Source organism: Aythya fuligula, chromosome 8, assembly GCF_009819795.1.
Source record: "Aythya fuligula isolate bAytFul2 chromosome 8, bAytFul2.pri, whole genome shotgun sequence".
NCBI lineage: Eukaryota > Metazoa > Chordata > Aves > Anseriformes > Anatidae > Aythya > Aythya fuligula.
Genome location: NC_045566.1, coordinates 7,304,229 through 7,323,359, shown reverse-complemented (window position 1 = coordinate 7,323,359; position 19,131 = coordinate 7,304,229). Strand labels below are relative to the sequence as shown.

General features: G+C 33.2%; 1 protein-coding gene across 4 annotated transcripts in view; it reads right to left on the bottom strand.

Annotated features, from left to right (window-relative positions):
• Positions 1-19,131, bottom strand: part of BEND5 (BEN domain containing 5) — a 923,509-nt gene that overhangs the window by 807,986 nt on the left and 96,392 nt on the right. The gene's annotated exons all lie outside the window — the stretch shown is intronic.

Below are 19,131 nucleotides of genomic sequence, written 5' to 3'. Positions count from 1 at the left end.
TAATTCATTTGTGTTTTGGTTTTGTTTTTTATATCTGCATATTATAATGGTTATTCATAAAAGGCATACTTAGGACAGAATAAAAATGTCAGACTATTTCTGGAAGTTCTATGAGTTTTTCTGTAGAAAAACTCATAAAAAAACCTTCAGAATTACTTTATTTATAGACTGAATAAAAAGGCCATAATGAAGAGGAAAGTTCACTTTCTGTGTTCTACCTATGATTATCTTAGATTTTCTGGCAAATACTCAGGCACAAATCAGTGCTGGAATATGTCCCAATGATCCAAACATAGCAAAAATGGTCATACAGAACTTGAAGCCTATGCTGCACAGAGTTTTCAGTTTAGAAGAGTTTCTGTATGAACCAGATGGAATAATTAAAATAAAATTATCAAGCCCATTTTACTTTTCAAATGGAATGCCAAAGAAGAGCGGGTCAGTTGCTATGAATTTTCTTCTCCCCACCTTGTGGGTTCAAACATGCAAATCAATTCATATCTACACCATTTTTTTTTCTTTTTTCTGGTGATTAAGCTAGATTAAAATAAACTCCATTGTAATCTCTATTATTCTATCTCTTTTGAAGGAGCAAGAACTCCTTTGATGTTGTATCAGAATAAAATGTGCTTGTTGGGAAAAGGAATTCTCAGTTTTAACTGACAGCTGTCATATTCTGTTATGGAAGTGAAATTCTATTTAATGAGCTTGATTGTGCAATTTGCTGCACCTACCTCACATTGTGTGGGCTCACATGAGCATGTCTGAGTAGTACTGCAGAATCAATGCCAAAATAAAACAGAAACACGCATAGTGGGAAAAGTAGATAAAAAAGAACTGTGTGAAAAAGCACACATACATCATGTATCTAGACAAAATCCAGACTTGGCTATAATGCAATTTGAATCACAGCTTCAGAATGTGACATTTCAGGTGGGCTCAAAGATAGCTGACCAAATATTAAAAAAAGAATAGGAGATCAAAGTTCTATTTCAGCATTGAAAAGCATCCATTTTCTCAGTGCTGTTCTGATTATCAGCATTCTGCTTTAACTCTTATTACGAATACAAAAAGTAACTTGGAGTGCTTATGCAGTACTTAATTCCAGTATTTAACTCATTAAGAGCCTCTAATGTTTTCAAAGTCGTTTTACATAAGAAGGCACTATTTAAAATAAATTGCAGTTCAACACAAATCCCACTTGTACCATATCTGACAGAAATATGCCCACTACTAACACACTGGATCAATGTTCTCTTAAGACGTACATATAAACACAAAAGAAAAGAGGAGTCACAACATGAAAAGTTAGAAGTTAAGGCTGAAATCCCTATTTGGCTTCTTCTGTAGGTTGGGTCCCTGCAAGTGTTGCAGAAGCAATCCTTTTCCCAGTTTAATTGTGAATGGCTTAGAAAAATATATTCAAGATTATTCAGTGGCAATTACAGTTTGTAGTTGAAGAAGAAAAAAAAAGTCGATTCAATTTCATTAGGGGACCATTTTCTTTTCTTCCTTGATAATGGAAGGGTCTGACAATGAATTAAGATTTAGACAAAAATCCTTTCCCTACTTAAATGAAATGATGATTTTGCCATTAACACAGACAGAGTCAAGATGTTCATTCAGTGTAAGATAATATTATTGCAGGGATTGCATGTAAAAGCAATATTATAAGCTTTATTTCTATAGCAATTCCCTAATGGGCTGGGGAAAAAAAAAAAAAAAGAAAAAAAAGAAAAAAAAAAAAAAAGCTTAAAGATGCAATAAATTTAACCTTATCCAAAAAGAAGAATGATCACTGTCAGGACAGCAATGAGTGATGTTAAGGCCAAAGCACAGCGGACTCAATGACAAAAGATCATTGAAATTGTACTTTCTTGCACTTTCTTTACTTGGCAACAAACAGAGCATTTATTTCCATTATATGAAGTTCTCTTCAGAAAGTTGGTTGCAGCAAACAAAATTAATAATTGTTTATTATAAATCTTGTAAATGCAGATATAGAGATAACAGAACATATAACAGGCATTTGTCATCTAAGATGTAAGTTGCTGGAAATCATTTTATTTTATTCTAGTAGGGAGAACCATAAGGAACCATCAGGGCAAGAATGTCACAGTAGGTTTAAAAAAAATAAAATAAAATAAATTACAATGCACGAAGGCCAGACAATCTGAAGCCATTCTGGAGTTTTGCACAGTTTTGCCTATATCTAACTGAATGATTCACCTCTTGTGCTTCAGAGTGTTAAATAATAATTAATTTGGATAACTGTCTTTTCAGTCAATTACTCTTAAAAACTTATGACCAGAAACCTTAAAGAGATGTTGAAATTGTCTACCAATGGGTAATGCTTTTAATAAATCTGGCAGTACTGGAGAAAAAATACAAATTCTTACAGTCTTAGAAGATTATGCAAATATTCATAAAGGGCAAAGCAGATGACCCGGGTAACTATCAATCCTGAGTAGGTTAGAAGAAAAAGCTGATAAGGGATTCAATTGATAAAGAATTAAAGGAGGGGACATAAATAATGCCAGACAAAATGATTTTACAGAAAATGAAACTTGTCAAAAATAATTTTATTATTTTAAACTAAAAGTGGGCTTGAAAATGTTAATCTCACCGATGTAATATACTTGCACTTTTATAAAATATTTCAATCCATACTGCATGAGACTGACTTTAAAATTAACTTTTTAGAATATCAGCAAAGAATATAAGAACTTGCTGAATTGATAGTGATTCCCTATTGATAGTTATCAATAGGGAAAAACCTATCAGCAGTTTTAAGAAAGCGTCAGAAAGATTGATAGGCAGACTGACGGTGAACATATTGACCCATACATCAGAATGCAGGGATTCAGTCTACTAATAAAATTTGCAGGTAACACAAGTAAATAATGCAAAGGACAGGACAGCCATAGAAGTCAACTGAATCACCTATTTTGGCTCCTGTGCACATATTAGAAGATAAGCATGTACAATATATATATATACATAGAGGAGAAGAGGGGAAGGGAGGGGAGGGGAAAACACAAGCCTTACGCTACATATTTCATAGAAATGAAAGACCTAGGAAATACTGAGGGTTCATCCTGGACAAGCAATTTAACACTAGAAAACCATACAGTGCTGTGACAAAGGGGTATTGATTCTTGAATGCATAAACAAGGAAATAAATAAAAGAAATACAATAAAAATTATATAAGGCATTGGAAAGTCTGATACTAGGGCTGCATACACAATTCTAGTATTTCTGTTTCAGAATGGGTGTTGAAAACTGTATAAAGTTCAGGTATGTTTCCAGGAAAAATATATTGGTGCAACTCAGCTTAACACTAACAGATAAAATACAAGACTGATGTCACTTAAGAAGACAGACCAGATGAATTCAGTCCTGTTGACTTACAGTTTTGTTGTTGTTTTTAACCATGCTCCCATCTCACTCCCCCACCCCCCCCCCCCCCCCCCCCCCAAAAAAAAAAAAAAAGAAGAATTTCCTCAAAACTTTTAGTCACAACTATACCAGATACCTGATTTGCTGACTGCATTTCATAAGTTTACGAGACTAAAAGCACAAAGGTAATTAGATCAGTACCTCAAGCTCTGTAAAATACAGCAAAACTCAGTTTGGAGATCTCAGGTCAGTTCACAGTCAAAACCTGGATAAACTGAGCATTATGTTAATGTAATGTATTTATTCTCATGATAAAACATTACACTTTATATTACAATTTCTTCAGATACCTTGAGAAGCATTACAGAAAACAGAAGTATTTAAGGGAAATAGCAAACCTATGAAAGCTGGAATAGAGGAAGAAGGAAAGAAGGAAGGAAAGAAGGTAGGAAAGAAGGAATTATAATCAAGTGCATTTTTATGTTATGCTTCATATGAATTAGTTACTAATTATGAAAATGTTCTTCAGTTTCAGAAGTGCTATTGCCTGTACTATTTCATCCTTTGCTATGTAGTTTTGAGAAGCAATTTAAGTATTTTCTTTATATTAGGCTGTTAGCAGTAATCGATGTTAATATACTAAATTACATACAGCAATTTAAGAAATAATCAGTTTTAAATTGTACTGTGTTGTTATGCTCATGATGTCCTATAGTACATCTTTAGCAGGTATACCTTTGCCTGCAGTGTATTCAATATAGAGCTTTAAATGGTATGACATATTCATTTACATGTTGCAAATTTGTTTTTTGCAAGTTCAATAAGTATTCTTATCTGTCAGACAAGCTGATTTACCTCAGTACTTCAAGTAAGAATATAAGACTGAAAATTTCTGATGGTGGTAGCATCAGCAAAGTTAAGGATGTTGCCTCAAAAGGATGCAGTTTATCTAAAGATTCAATTTTGTTATATAACAGATAAAAAAGACTATTATTATATATTGTTCATGAGATATTTAGTCATTATTCTTCTTTAATAGCTTTCAACTAAATTTGTATTGTTAGAAATTACCTGTAGAAAATTTTCAGATTAGAAATTTTGTCTTTCCACAATGATGTAGATATTATCATCTTTATTCCAGAAAAAAAAAAGGCAAAGTAATTTTCCAAAAGCACCTAAGCTCATAAGCAATTTATGTGTTTCTGAAAATGGGAGTTGGGCATCTATGTTGTTAAGCAATTTTGAGTTTTTTTTCCATGATTTTACCCACCTGCCTCAACTGAGTAAAGATCATAAATAATTCCAAACATTTGCCTCCTCAGAGCATTGTAAATTGCTGCACCTAAGCCTCAACATAACAGCAGGAGTGCACAAGATCTACCTCATACAAAGTGGAGTTACATGTAACCCTTTTCTTCTCCAGAAATTTCAAACACAGTGCAAGAAACTTAAACAGCACATTCTCCCAGGTGCTCCCTATTTATATCATCTTTCCAGTTTGTGATTTGCAGAACGGCTGAGCAGTCTCAGCTGCAACTGAAGAAAAATGGGAGCTATACATCAAACAAACAAAGCATTGTATACCAATGAGTCCTCAAAGAAATCAAGCTTCAGATGTTTCAAACTGGGCATATACAATATGCCTGACATTTATATATGCTTGAGAACAGAAATAGCCTCCCCTCAACAAACACACATTAAGGTGTCGATTTATTTCACATTGTAAGACACTCCAATCTTACAGCAATGAATGCTTCAGAAAAGCCCATGAGGAAGTTAATTATTCTGCCTTCAGCATAGTATTTAAATACTGTATAGTAGGCAGCATATACGGTAGCCTGGGACACAGTGAACATGATAAAACCAAATATTGGATCACTACTCATTAAATTATTATCTTGTACTTGAAAACAATGTGACATTATGTATTTAGAGATTGTACAACCATGCATGCTCACAAGGAAACCTGCATGGGAAATCAACAGCACAACAACTACTCCAGCAGAACAGTAGCCCATAATCAGTCCTCGTGCATTTGAGAGGTGCAGCAATTGTTGTATCTCAAGCATTTGTTGTATCTCAGCTTTGCATATATTTTCCTTTTATCTGTTATGAGCTTTTACAATCCTGAAGTGACTCAGCATTAACAAGACAGAAAATTCTGATAACTACACAAATTCCTATCATTAAGCCCTCACAGTCTCAAAAACTCCACTAACTACCCAATGGACTATAAAAGCAGAACACCCTGTTTTGTAATCCTAAAACTAATCCTCATATCACCCAGTTGTCAATCCCTACTATATCAGTCTCATGAAGATGCTCAAATGCACATTTCTCAAAACCAACTGATTAGCTCTTTCGTCCCTGGTTGAACAAAACCATATCCCATTACGCCTTTACATAAAAATTGCAGGCAGACTAACTTTCAAATGTGAGACACCATCGATTTATAAATTTTCTTTTCTTAGAAAGTATGGTGGGTTTAAAGTACAAAAAGACAGTGATATTTTGAAATTTAGTGTATTTCATCACAAGTTGAAGTCAAAGAAGCAAAAAGTTTCCTCTTTTGCACTCAGTCTTTATGTCAGAGATAAAGCTTTAAAATTGTTCTCTGCTCTTTTACAATGAGAAGAGTAACTTTTGACCTCCATAAGCAGTTTTCTGGTGGCTTTCTGTGTATAGGCCCATAGTGAAAAAAATGGTAGTAAACACAGCATTCTAGAGTTCCACATTTATTGTCTTTCCATGATGTCCATATCTAATTGCTTAAATTACTACTGAAGAGATAATCATTCTAACTGCCAGCCAAGTAAACACAACCTGGTGTCTGAATGACAAGCTGGGCTCTTCCTGGCTCATGCATGCAAAATAAAACAAACAACAGGGAAAAAAAAAAAAATGCAGTTGAACTTACTAATATGCACCATGCAGAAATACAGCCTAGCCCATACCTGTGGACACTGTACTGCTTCATCTGTCTGAATTTAAACCCAGGCTCAGCTGCTACTATGACCACACAGGTGCAAACCAAAAATCAGCAGAAAACTTCTTGTTCTGTGCCTCTATACCTGATGAATTACACAACCACCTTTTGACAACAATGTTACCTTGTTCTCTGTTTCAGTGCCTAAACTAACTATAGAGGGAAATTATGGTACTTCACTGTGTAGTAACCAATAATAATTGTCTACTTCTTAACAGCAAGTAATACACCACTTTGCATGGCCTGCTAATATTCTGTACATCAAACAAATTGACATAAACACACAAGCAACGTATACATACTATTTATATATGGAAACATTAGAATATTACCGTATAAATTTTTTCAAGAGAATAGAATCAATAACTACATGGTTGGCTCAATTTGGTGATGAAGTTTATAGACACAGTTGAGACAGTCTTGTTCCTAGCCTTCAGACTGAGATGCCAAGTAATTGATTTAAATAATCTTAGTACCTTCATAAGTTAAATGAGGCAATATGACCTACTGGTTTGAGCACAAGACCCAGAACTCTTTATCATTTCTAATAAGACTACACAGTGGATTTTTCCACATGATCACCATCAGTTCATGTATATTTTATGAACTAAAAGTACTAAAAGGCTTGCCTATTATGCGCTTTTTTTACTTTTACAATACAGAAGGTAAATAAAAGCACCATTTTCACCAGACTGTTTTACTTTCTGAATTAATTGTTTTTATTCTATCATACAAGAATCTTTGAGGATTTAGGGTTGTCTTTGGAAAGACCTGCTGACCTCTTAATTCTCACTCATTTTAATGAGGTAATGATCAAAATCTCCATGAAATCTGTGCCAAAATATTGGTAAGAATATAAGAAACCAGTTAAATTTTAAGTAATAATTAAATTAAAAAATCATTAATGTCTACTAGACTTTCATTAATTATGTACATATTACTTAAACTAATGAAATAACCAAGCCAGATGCCTGCAACCCATACAAGCAAAGCAAATATCCTTCCATTCTTTTCTATGTTGCAAAATAGACATCAGAACAAACATATGGATGCTATGAAAAAAAATAAAATAAAATAAAAGTTGTCCCTTTCAACTTCCGTTTAAGGAGATATGAATACATTGGGATTTATTATAAGCCTTGAAAATTATGCACAATGGACAAAACAATTTATTGTTTACTGTTGTGCCACAAGCATGCATATACAGAAAATCTACATACAGACACAGTACATTTAAAGTTCTTTGAATCACAACAAAGGCTATTAATCTCAGTAAACACAGAGAGAATAGACCAAGTATTTTAACATAGTCAAAATGCTGAAGGTCCCTGAATGCTTTCTAACAAAATCCAGTATGAATTTTTGAATTTTACATTTGTTGTCTCATCTCTGTGGGAACCTGATGATAAATTACTGTTTTGAAAGTTACTCAGTATGGACATTTCATATAAATAATTTCCATAACTGTTTATTATTGGAAATGCAACAGTACATGAGCCTTCATGTAATCTATATTATAGTGTGATCAAATAATTGATTGTCACTACTGATCTCATCAAATTTTTGTTCATGTTAATAACATTTTCATGAAGAAGTAACATGTTAGGAAGAGCATGTTGTCCTGGTTTCAGTTAGGACAGAGTTAATTTTCTTCCTAGTAGCTGGTAGAATGCACGACAGAACCCCTGCTTTGAAGAGCAGGGGAAGAATATATTTGTTTTTTACTAACCTTTACTTCAGAACATTCATGCAAATTCTGTATGTGAGTGAAATAAAATCTTTAAATAGTTTAAAATTTCAAACATAAAATTAGGCAAAGCATTTTTAAAATGCACTATCATTTTCAAGTTTATAAGCATTAACACTCTCCCACACTACCACAAATAACAGTAGAGAAAGGAGAGGTTTTCAATTAATATTCCTAATTAAGAATAGTTCTTCTTAATCTGGGGCAGCATTTGGAAAGGGACAGTAATCCATTTTATTTGACTAAAGTATTTGTTAGTTGGGCAATGTGATATTTAATACTTTCATTTTTGATGTAACAAATAAATTGTTTTTGTATTCATAGAATCACAGACTCACAGAACAGTTGAGGTTGGAGAGAACTCTGGAGGTTGTCTAGTCCAAGCCCCTTACTCAGACAGTGTGAGCTAAAGCAGGTTTTGCAGGACCATGATCAGTCAAGCTTTGTATATATGACCCTGTGAAGAGAATATCAGTCTTTTCTGTTTTACTACCTTAAATTCACTCCTCTTGATGCCTTATAGTCTCTGGAAGGTGCATGATACTACAGTAATTCAATATTTTAACAGCAGGTCATTTATCTAAACTTTAGAAACCTCCTTATAGCAGTTAATATTCTTTTACTGGTGTTCACTGAAACTTATTAGGGCAATAAACCCATTAACAAAACACTGTAGCTGAGAATTTTAATGAAGCAAAATCAAGAAATGAATTTCCAATTATTGCTCTGCATATGAACTGGTGCATATGAATAACCTAACTGGTATAAATATTGACACAGATGCTCAGCATTCTATCCAAGACAAAATTCACCACACCTATACATTAATCCCTAATAAATGCTGAAATACAGAAGTTCAGTCTTTGATTCTAGGTATGTGTCAAATGCTGGTGGAAAAATAAATAAATAAATAAAAATCATGTTTCTGGTTTGAAGCACATGAACCTGGCTTCACATAGTGTATTATCCTAAAAATTAGAGGGGAAGAAATGAAACACAAGCTGGCCCATGTCAGAAAAGTAGATTTATGACTACAGATTGTACTTAATTCTCCCCCATTTATTGTAAATAATTCTCCCCCATTTTTTTTTCCATCTCACTGACACTGGCTACAACTTAATTGGTAAAAAGAAATTTTCTATATGAATGCTAAAAAAGTCTCGCTGTAGCATCATTGTAGACATGATGGTCTAATGAAGGCTACATTTGTAGACCATTTCTCACATAAATAATTGTAACTTCTTTTTATATGCTTTGTTATGGATATGTACCAAATAAATATTGTTCAGATCATGATACTAGTTTTTTTGCTACTCTTCCCTTAGATGAATATCATATTTGAATAGGTCTTCTGTAAGCATTCATAGTAATAAATATTACTTAGTGGAAAATTTTGAGGTGTACAAGAACAGAAGCAGTCTATAAAGAAATACTCTGGTTGTGTAGTATAAATGCACATGCATTCTTGGAGATAAAAACATATTTTTATGTACAAAAAGTTTGACTGAAAAGAGGCTTCTCTGTCAGGAATCATCAAACCTTTTTCCTCAATAATTATCTTTAATAAAACATATTCCTTTATGAGTAAAAGTTTTTACTAAACCATAATGATTATTAATCAAAAAAAATTGAAAGAGGCATGTATTCTAAAAAAACTGTAGGAACACTCTTATCTAAACAAGCACAGCTGGTTTTCAGACGAACTTTAATCACACTTTGTTTTCCTACTATTTCTCAAATTTTATATTTCAAGAAGCTGACCTACATGAACATATTTTCAGACAATAATACCAGAAAACTATTAGTGATAGATTGGCCTAGAAAGTGGCTTAGGAAGCTAAGGAAGAGCAGAACTCAAACAGGAACTGTCAAAGCATAATGACGCTGTTGTGGCAGGAAAGAAATCTTCCATGGCCTTTCATAACTCATAATTTCTATTTTGTCTGTGCTCATCAAGCTCATTGAGTTTGTGAGCTATACTGTGGAAGATGTTCTAAATAACCACCCTGACTGAATGGGCTAGGACATGCGAATGAGCGGTGTGGAACTGATTTTCTGTTCAGGGAATATCTATTTTTAGAAATAAATCTATGTAGAGTTGTTGGAAAAGAAAATGATATATTGCACCTGTAATGCTGGAGAAGATACTTGTAAAAGGATTCACATGCAATCCTACTCATCTCCTGCAATATAATGAAGAATCAGAGTACCAATAATAAATGATGAAAGAAGAAAAATAGGTATCTTCTGAAGTTGTTTTTACTTACATACAGACTATAAAACAGACATGCACATCTTAATTCTTCATCATACATAAATCAAATTAAAATATAGACAACACTTCACAACCTATGTAGAACTTAAACATGATTTATATAATGAACAGTTCTTTTGGGGGGCTGAAGAATAAATTGGAAGCAATTCAGGGCACTGCTACAGTGCTGCAGTCCTTTCTTTCATGTGTCCTGTCATGGATACCATAGTTATGTGGTTCCTGATACCACTGATTCCCCAGTTTAAGTGGTTTAAATTTCTATCAGTACTTTTTAATAGCTCTAACACACTCTCCAGAATACTTTCAAATCCTTACTCTGGATAATTTCTAAACACAAAACAACACTTTTATTTTTTATTTATGTATTCTGTAGTTTATAAACAATACATATCCAATCTATGGCATTATTCGGCATTAAATATTAAAACCACTTTACAAAGAAAGTCAATAGCATTTTTCTCATTCTATAGGTGTGGAAAATGAGGCAAACAGACTCTCCTAACCAGTCCATATGATCTCCCGAGTCTCAGTTCAGTGTTTTATCAAACATAATCATCGCTTTTAGCAATTAATACAGAGTTGATTATCATTTTATTATTATGCAGGTTTTATTTATCTACTTTCTCATAAATGTCTTTTTTATATTCATAGTATTATATATGTGGGACTCCTTAAGAAAAAAGTTGCCTGCGTCAGTGACGAATCAACATATGGAGAAAATGCAAATGCATGCCTAAATAAATACATTTCTGGAAAAGAGATACATTTCTGTGTAATTCTCACACTGTCTTTGTTATGTGATAAAGATAATAAAAACAAACAACATGTAGCCATAATATATTTGATGATACAGTAATAAATTTTACACATACAATGGGAGAAACAAATTTGTAATACTTTTTTAACAAAAGCACAAATATTTTATATAAAGGCAGAGTTAATACAGCCATTACAGGTGGAATACATTTCCCTATAACATATCATTCAGAAGCATCAGTTGCTTTTAAAACCATGCCCTGCTATGCTACTTTGCATCCTTACACAAAGCTCTTTCAGAACAAAAATAAGAACTGTTATTTAGAAAGAATGTGCAGAAAGCTAACTCCTGAACATGGATAAATAACCAAGTGTATCTGTATTTTTAGAAAGCCCGGATTCAAGATAAGACTCATGAGAACAGGTGTGTGCAGACCTCATCATTGCATGCCACTGGTGCAAAAGAGCTCTGCTTCCAAAATCCAACTTTGGAATAACGCAAAGAATTTAGAGTGGGTTCATTTTATTTTGTTGTTAACAACCAGAACCAAATTTCTTCAGTTTTACCTACCTACTGTTCACAAATAGAAAAAGAAATTTTTCCCTGTGGCTACTACGCGTCTCTCACAAGAAAGTTGTAGATACAAAGCAGCACCAATTATTTTACTTTTTGTAAATCTAACAACAACAACAAAATCAAGCTTCACACTGGCTTCACCAGTGGTGCAAATTTTTTTCTCACGGTCAGAGCCAGAACCTGCAGAGAAATTGCTCAAGTTCTAGATACCTTAAGTCCCCCTGAATCTAATATAGTTACAGCATAGAAAAGCCATTCTACTTAAGAATTGGCCAACCATTTTCTCAAGTCCAAAGCAACTTTGAACAACACTCAAAATCTGTTGTTATTGTTCAGAGAGTAAGACATTATGCTTCAACCTGTTTTTGAATCGCTAGTCCAGAAAAGTAGGAACTGTTAATGCTTACGACATCTCGTGCCTGTTTAAAATGAAAATTCTGCCCCCTTTCACAAACTCAAAGGTGTCCTGATGTAAGAGAAGGATCCAGGTTTGGAAGCCCTTTTGTGATGACCTTAGGCCACTGTGCTTCAGAGAAGCTTCCTTCTGACATTCCTCTGTTTTACTTGTGAGTGCTCAGTAAGAAAGATAAACACTGGGACAATACTGGAACTGTGCTGTAGTGCACACACCAAATCTCTCACAAATGTGTAAACTAACATATGCATGCTGGTATAGCAATTAGTATGTAGTGACAACCACTAAGGGGCTCTGTGGTTTTTTCAATGGTGCAAATAAATATTTCATTCTTTCCACCAATAACTCTTCAGTAAACCAAGTAGTGGTTTATTATTATTAGGCAAATAATTTAATAATAATTACTATTATTATTATAAATAAACAAGATCTCCCAAATTATTCAGAAGTTAAAAACACAGCAACTCTTTTACAACCCTGAACAAACTACGTGATTCAATAATCTACCACTTACTAGACTTGTAAAACACGTTATTTAGACAATCAGTACAAAATGAGGCAATAAAGGCCATTGTATCATCTCTTTGCAGACTGCTAAGAAAATGTTCTTATATGAAGTGGAAGATGCCATGAATATTGAAGGAAACCATTTCAGGTCAAGAGCACTCAGCGCTACATGTGCCAGATGCATCAAAATCCAATTCTGCACCTAAAAAGAAGACCACGTCAACATCAAATAGAAGTCAGTGTTTTCACATCATTATCAGCTTCACTACAGATGCAAACAAGGCACATGCTATAGCCTTTTTGTCAATGTTTTTTTGCATAAACTAACATTCCAAGTGTGTGCTTGTATAGTGTGCTTTAATGCAAGTGTTCATTTAAACCATTTTATACTTAAATACTGTGTCTAATAGATGCTGAGCATCTCCTAACTTCTCATCTCTCAGTCAAGGCAGCTTTCCCTCAGGTTCTGGATTTTACCCTGGATTTAGCACAGTCCAGCTGAACATCTGCCTGAGGCATATGCCTGAGGCTTCTACTAACCTGGCAAACAGTCTCTTTTGTTCATTAAGAGTAACATCACTAGAATCTTTCAGTATCTTCAATTTTTTAAATTTAAACAATGTAATCTATTTTAGAATTTAGTTTGTCAAATGCAAACGTGGAAGGCAAGTGAACTGTGAATCCCATTTTAGTTTGGTTATTGTCATTTCTATTGCATCAATAAAATAAATTAAATATGATGGATTGCTGATTGACATGTCTTGAAAATAAATTAATGAATATAATATATATTTATTTATTGTTTATTTATATTATTTTTTTATTGATAATTAAAAATATATTACTTCCACTGTGGTCAGATGGAGTTATAATAAGGTAAACAGAATTTTTTAAAAACTTTTCAATAATATTCAGATTAATTATTATAATCTTAGCAATTATTTTCTCTAATTTTTACTGTATTTCAAGTCCTTCCTTTTTTGTAAACTATTAAACTTAGGGAAAAAAATTCTTTTAGCAGTATTATTTCAATTAGATTAATATTTCCTGAGTTTATAATTAATATGATAGAAATGTCATTATAGTAAAAAGTCAATATTCCTTCTGTTCCTTGCTGGCAAACTTTCTCTACAATGTAGAAATTTATAACAGTGCCAAAATTCATCAATTTGCCTAAATATGGATATACACATGTCAAATATTTGTTTCTTTTAACTAATTTCTATAGCACCTATTACCATGGTATCTAGATGAATCTTCTATTATTTATGCTTAGAAACATAATATAAACAATAAGTAGATATTTAATAGGAATGTCCATCATCTCTGCCAATATTGGTACAGCTCCTTGTAATCTAAATATTCTTTGTGCAATTGCACTCTATGTAAGAATGAAAGGAAACATGATTTCATATTTTGAAATCTAGAAGGCCAGATTATCATACACGTCAGTACAAAAGTATACATACAGAAAGCATATTTATCATATGAAAAACTTACAAGTGTTGTGATGATCAGTACCAATTTTCACATAAAGAACTGCATTTTAGTTTTTCCAAGTTTAAAGCCATCTTTGTCCTCTAGTCTGTGCATAACACCTGAGAGAATTCTGTAACTTTAATGCCAGAAATAATGTACCTGAAAAATGTCTTTAAATATGGAGCTTGACACTGGAAAGTTCTTAGGCATTTCAGACTTTTGCAAATAGTGATTTTAAATAGTAAACCCCATTATCATAATGAAATAACGTAATAACTGTTATGCATTTTGCTGAGTTATTCCCTTATGGGACCACTCTAAATTTCATCTCATACTAATAGTTACCATTATTTATTCTTTAGAAATAAGTCTAAACTTAATTTCTACTTAGCAAGTATTTCTGTTTTTTCCAAAGAAGCTGGTGTCAACACGATGTCTTCCCAGCACATGTATTTAACGGCATATCTACATGTATAAAGATAAGCAAAAATTTGCATATATACCAGATAAATGAAGAATTATCTTTGTCCTCTAACATGTAGGTCATGTACCCCATTCCAACAATTAGCTACATAAAAATTGCATTGTTTTTACCATATTTTTTCTGTTTCTGATTTGTAAATGTTGAGTACTGCAGCTCCTATTTATTCTCATTGTCTTTTTATTTGCTAACACAAGCATCTGCTGATGGCCATAAAAGATTGTTATAGATGACCTTTTTCTGACCTCATACTACCTTTATGTTTTTATGTACCACTCCTCTTGGAAAACTATTCTAAATTATATTGATTTCATGATCTCAATCAATCTCAATCTCAAATGTAATTGGATATTTTTAACTTCCAGATACTGCACAAAATTAGTATTTTCTTTTACTCCGTTAGCTTTTAATAGTTGCCTTCACTGTCACAAAATTCTCTTCCTTCAGGATTTTTAGCTTTTAGATTTTTACAGTACATTATCATGTACCTTTCCCAACCTTAGACACTATTTGATCATATCTTACCCAGGGGAGCATTTAACCAAGTGATGCACTAACCTTGATGTCAGTGTAACTATTTATAACTTTCAGTGGTTTCTTTTGCTGTATCATGGCCTTAGATCTTTAAGTACACTGTAGCAAATAATTATTTGCCATTTCCTTCTCACATTTGTAGTTTTTCTTTTGACATCTTAAACATAATGTGTTTTGTTTTGTTTTGTTTTTCTGAATTGAATGTGAAGTCCAAAAAATTGTGGCCACACTTTAAGTTGCTCAAAAAGCAAATTCACATTTTATACCACTTTCACAACTCCCAATAGAGACGTCATTTTCAATACTAGAAATTTTCATATCTTACATTAGGCATGGTTTTGCTAACTTATATGATGCATGGTTTTGTTACTGTAGTTTTACATTTCTAAAAATAAAAAAATACAGAGGTAATTAGAGACCAATGACCAAGACCAAAAAAGGCAAGAACCACAAGTAATAAAATTTGCATGGGACAACAGGAGATAATTGTGAGACTGTAAGAGGTAATACTAAACAGTGACTGTATTGACTAGACACTACTCTTCACAGATATTTATCCAGTACATTCAAATAAATGCAATTTCATCTTGACCACACATCTCTGGTTAGATTATAAGAATGTCTTTAAAGTCTCTAATAAAAGAGACTTCATGCCCTAGACGGTCTGTTCCAATGCCTGATTATCCTTGTAGTTAGAAAAACCCTTTACAATCTAATTTAAATCTTCTGTGAGTAAAATCCTATGACATGAAGATATGAAGAATAATTGATTGGTATCCCTTTAGACTGTTTCCTTCTGAAACTTCATCAAATGGGCTATATCTTTCTTGAAGTAAACACTAAAGTAAGAAATGTTATTCATCTTAACTTCACATGCCTGAGGTAAATCATAATAATTATCTTATGTCTTAAATACAACACTCCTAGTTACACATTTCAGAGTAATATGGTTTTTGTTTGTTTGGAGATTTTTTTTCCACTCAGTTACAATTCAAATTCAGATTTTATTTCTCTATCACCCTCCTCCTTTCAGATGGTGCAGCTCCCTAACCAGTGATTTTGCAGTTTGTTCTCAACACTTGCTTGTCCTTCCTAGATGTTAGACCACACTTTAGTCTTATCTTTACTGAATCACTCCTGCAGTTTTGTCAATATCACTTAGAATTCTGAGACCTTTTTCCAACAGGCTTGCAAGCTGTTCCACTTCAACTGATTACAAAAAAATTAACTGATTACAATTTCATGAAGACCAAAGTGAGGAAAGCACTGAATATTTTACTTGCTTTGTAATTCATTTTTTGAACCTTTACTGTAATACTCAAAGTGACCTTTTGGCCTACAGTAGTATAAACTTGATATAAATTTATTATAGAAGAAAATGGTACGTGTATTATTCAGCTGTAAAAATACTGGTTGTGTAAATGCTTATGCAAAAATATTTTTATCAAGAATAATCAGCCTAGAGATGTTCCATTCTTACAAGAATTCAGATTCCACAGAGCTAGAAAATGGGCAATAAGAACCATTTGGCTGGACCTTCCAATCTCCTTCAAAGCATTCCCCACATTTTCACATCCTCTGAAGCATGCACCTTGGGAAGCCTGCTCACTGTCTCTTTTTTAAGCATAAATCCTTGATAATACAGAGATGACTCCAGTGGGTTAATTGGAAACTGCCCAGAAGGAAGCTGAGTTGCTGGCAACATAGCACTAAAAGTCAAATCTTTCTGATCTACAATGTGCTAATTTTTATTAATTATTACAAGTATTAAATAATATTACTATTATAGCCAGGTACCCACTGCATTTCTTATACAAAGATTAAAGAGAATGACCCTTGGCTCAAAGCAGCAGCTTAATAAATCAGTTATACGCTAACAATGAAGCAAATCTATTTATTGCTACCTGCACTTTTTAAGACTCAAAGCACAGTTAGAAGATTCTTATACGTATTTTTACAATGAAACAAACTGTAGTCTTGAAGATGCAATGACAGTGAAAGGGCATATTGCTGAAGAAAACTAATATATAAAGCACTTTAACTATGACAAAGAGGTGAAATATTATTAAATATAATTCATTTATTCACTTATGAATACTGTATGTGCATCTACAAAGGTATGCTTCTTAATGCAATTTAATAGCTTTGAATGTAATTTTCACACTATTTACAGATCTGACCCTTCTCTGCAACATCAGTTTCTCCACAATCAGCACTTTTATGTTTGCTAACTCCCAATAATATTTGTAAAGTAAAGGACACACAGTAAACTTTACATCTGCTAACTTCAGTCTAACCCATACCTTGTTCTGTATGGTGCCATCCTGAGAACCATCTTTGCTAAGCATTCTAAACAAAGGAAGTCTCAGTTGTCTGTCTTTCTTTCTATAAATATTACCAACCTAGCAACAATGTGATTAACTATGATTGTTACTAATAAAAGCAGTAGGTGTTTCCTGCATATTTTCATTTTAGTTTCTAGACAGAAGAAGTGTCTTTTTAATATCAGCATAGAATGGATTTGCTTCATACTAGAAAGTATTATAGCACTGAATAAAGTCTTTCTGATCAAACCATACCATAATAGCTTTTGTCTTGTGTCACTTTATGTTAGCCAGCATCAGAAGAGAAAATAAGCAGAGGCTTGCTATTGTGCCTCTATTTTAAAAGGGCCTTCCATCTGGTAGGAAGCAGAAGCCATCAGCACTGTAATTAAAATGCAATTACTGTCCCCCGCTGCAATCCCAGGACGACCATTCCATCTGTGTGATATACAGTGGAAAAAACACAATTTTTTGCACTTTTCTAGCTCCATTAAGTTTATTCTCTTTCTATTAATTAATCTAACAGCACTAAGGGGTCGTTCTTGTTTTGCAAGCCATTGTGTCACAAACTGCACACTCACAAAGACTGAAACCGCATGAATTTTTAAAACTCTCCGCTATCCCTGTGACATAAAACCTTAATTACTTCTGACTAAATCTGTAATTAAAATATATCACCGCAGCAGATTTACCTGCGTGTGGGTGTTGGAGTGCATGCTTCTGTGACTGTCACAAATGAATCACTCTGAGACAGTGTTATAAAAAGGGAGATTAGGATGTACAACAGAAAGGATGCAGAATAGGGACTTGAAAATGAAAAACTGGTAGCAATCTAGGAAAAAGTTGCACACTGGTAAAATAAGAGTCATTCTCTTATTTTATTGATTTTTTTAAATAAAAATATTTACAGTATTTATAAAGACATACCGGATGCTTCCAGTTTATTCTGATGTAGTCCTACATTTTAATGTGCCGCCATAACCTTATAACAATAAAATATGACAATAAGTAAAATACCACATACTACAAAATAAGATCCCATAATATTCTTCATAGCAATCCATCTTGCATTCACAGAGGTAATTTCATAATCTCCTCTCCTTTCACTCACAACCGTGCAGTCCAAGGTCTACATCTACCAAGGTATAGATCTACCAATGTATAAAATCTTAAAATCTTTCTGAGAAGATATGAATTGTGCATATCAAGACAAAAGTATTAGTTAAATTTTAGGTTGAAATCCTAGCCCTGTTACAGCTTGCTAGAACCTTGTCTTTGACTTCTGTGGAGTCAAAGAGTATTTTGCCTTTTTTATTTTTTAATACACATTTTTAGACAAAAACAGAGAAACAAGACCCTCTGCAAATGACCAGCTGCAAGAGGTGAGCAGACATCTAGTGAACCGCAGCATGAGGATATTTGCTGCAAAATGTCATGCAAAATGATATTAAAAAGTCCTGGCAAATAATAAATTCCCGTTTCTGGTTTTGAGTATCTTGGAACCCACAAAGGTTCACCATGTGCATAAGTGTTTTTACAAACTCAGCATGTGGGCTCAATATGTCTCCAACAGAAGAGAATTTTGGCACTTCATAGATTTTATAAAGGGTAAGGCCAGAAGTATCATAAGATGTTTAAGCTAGCTTCCTG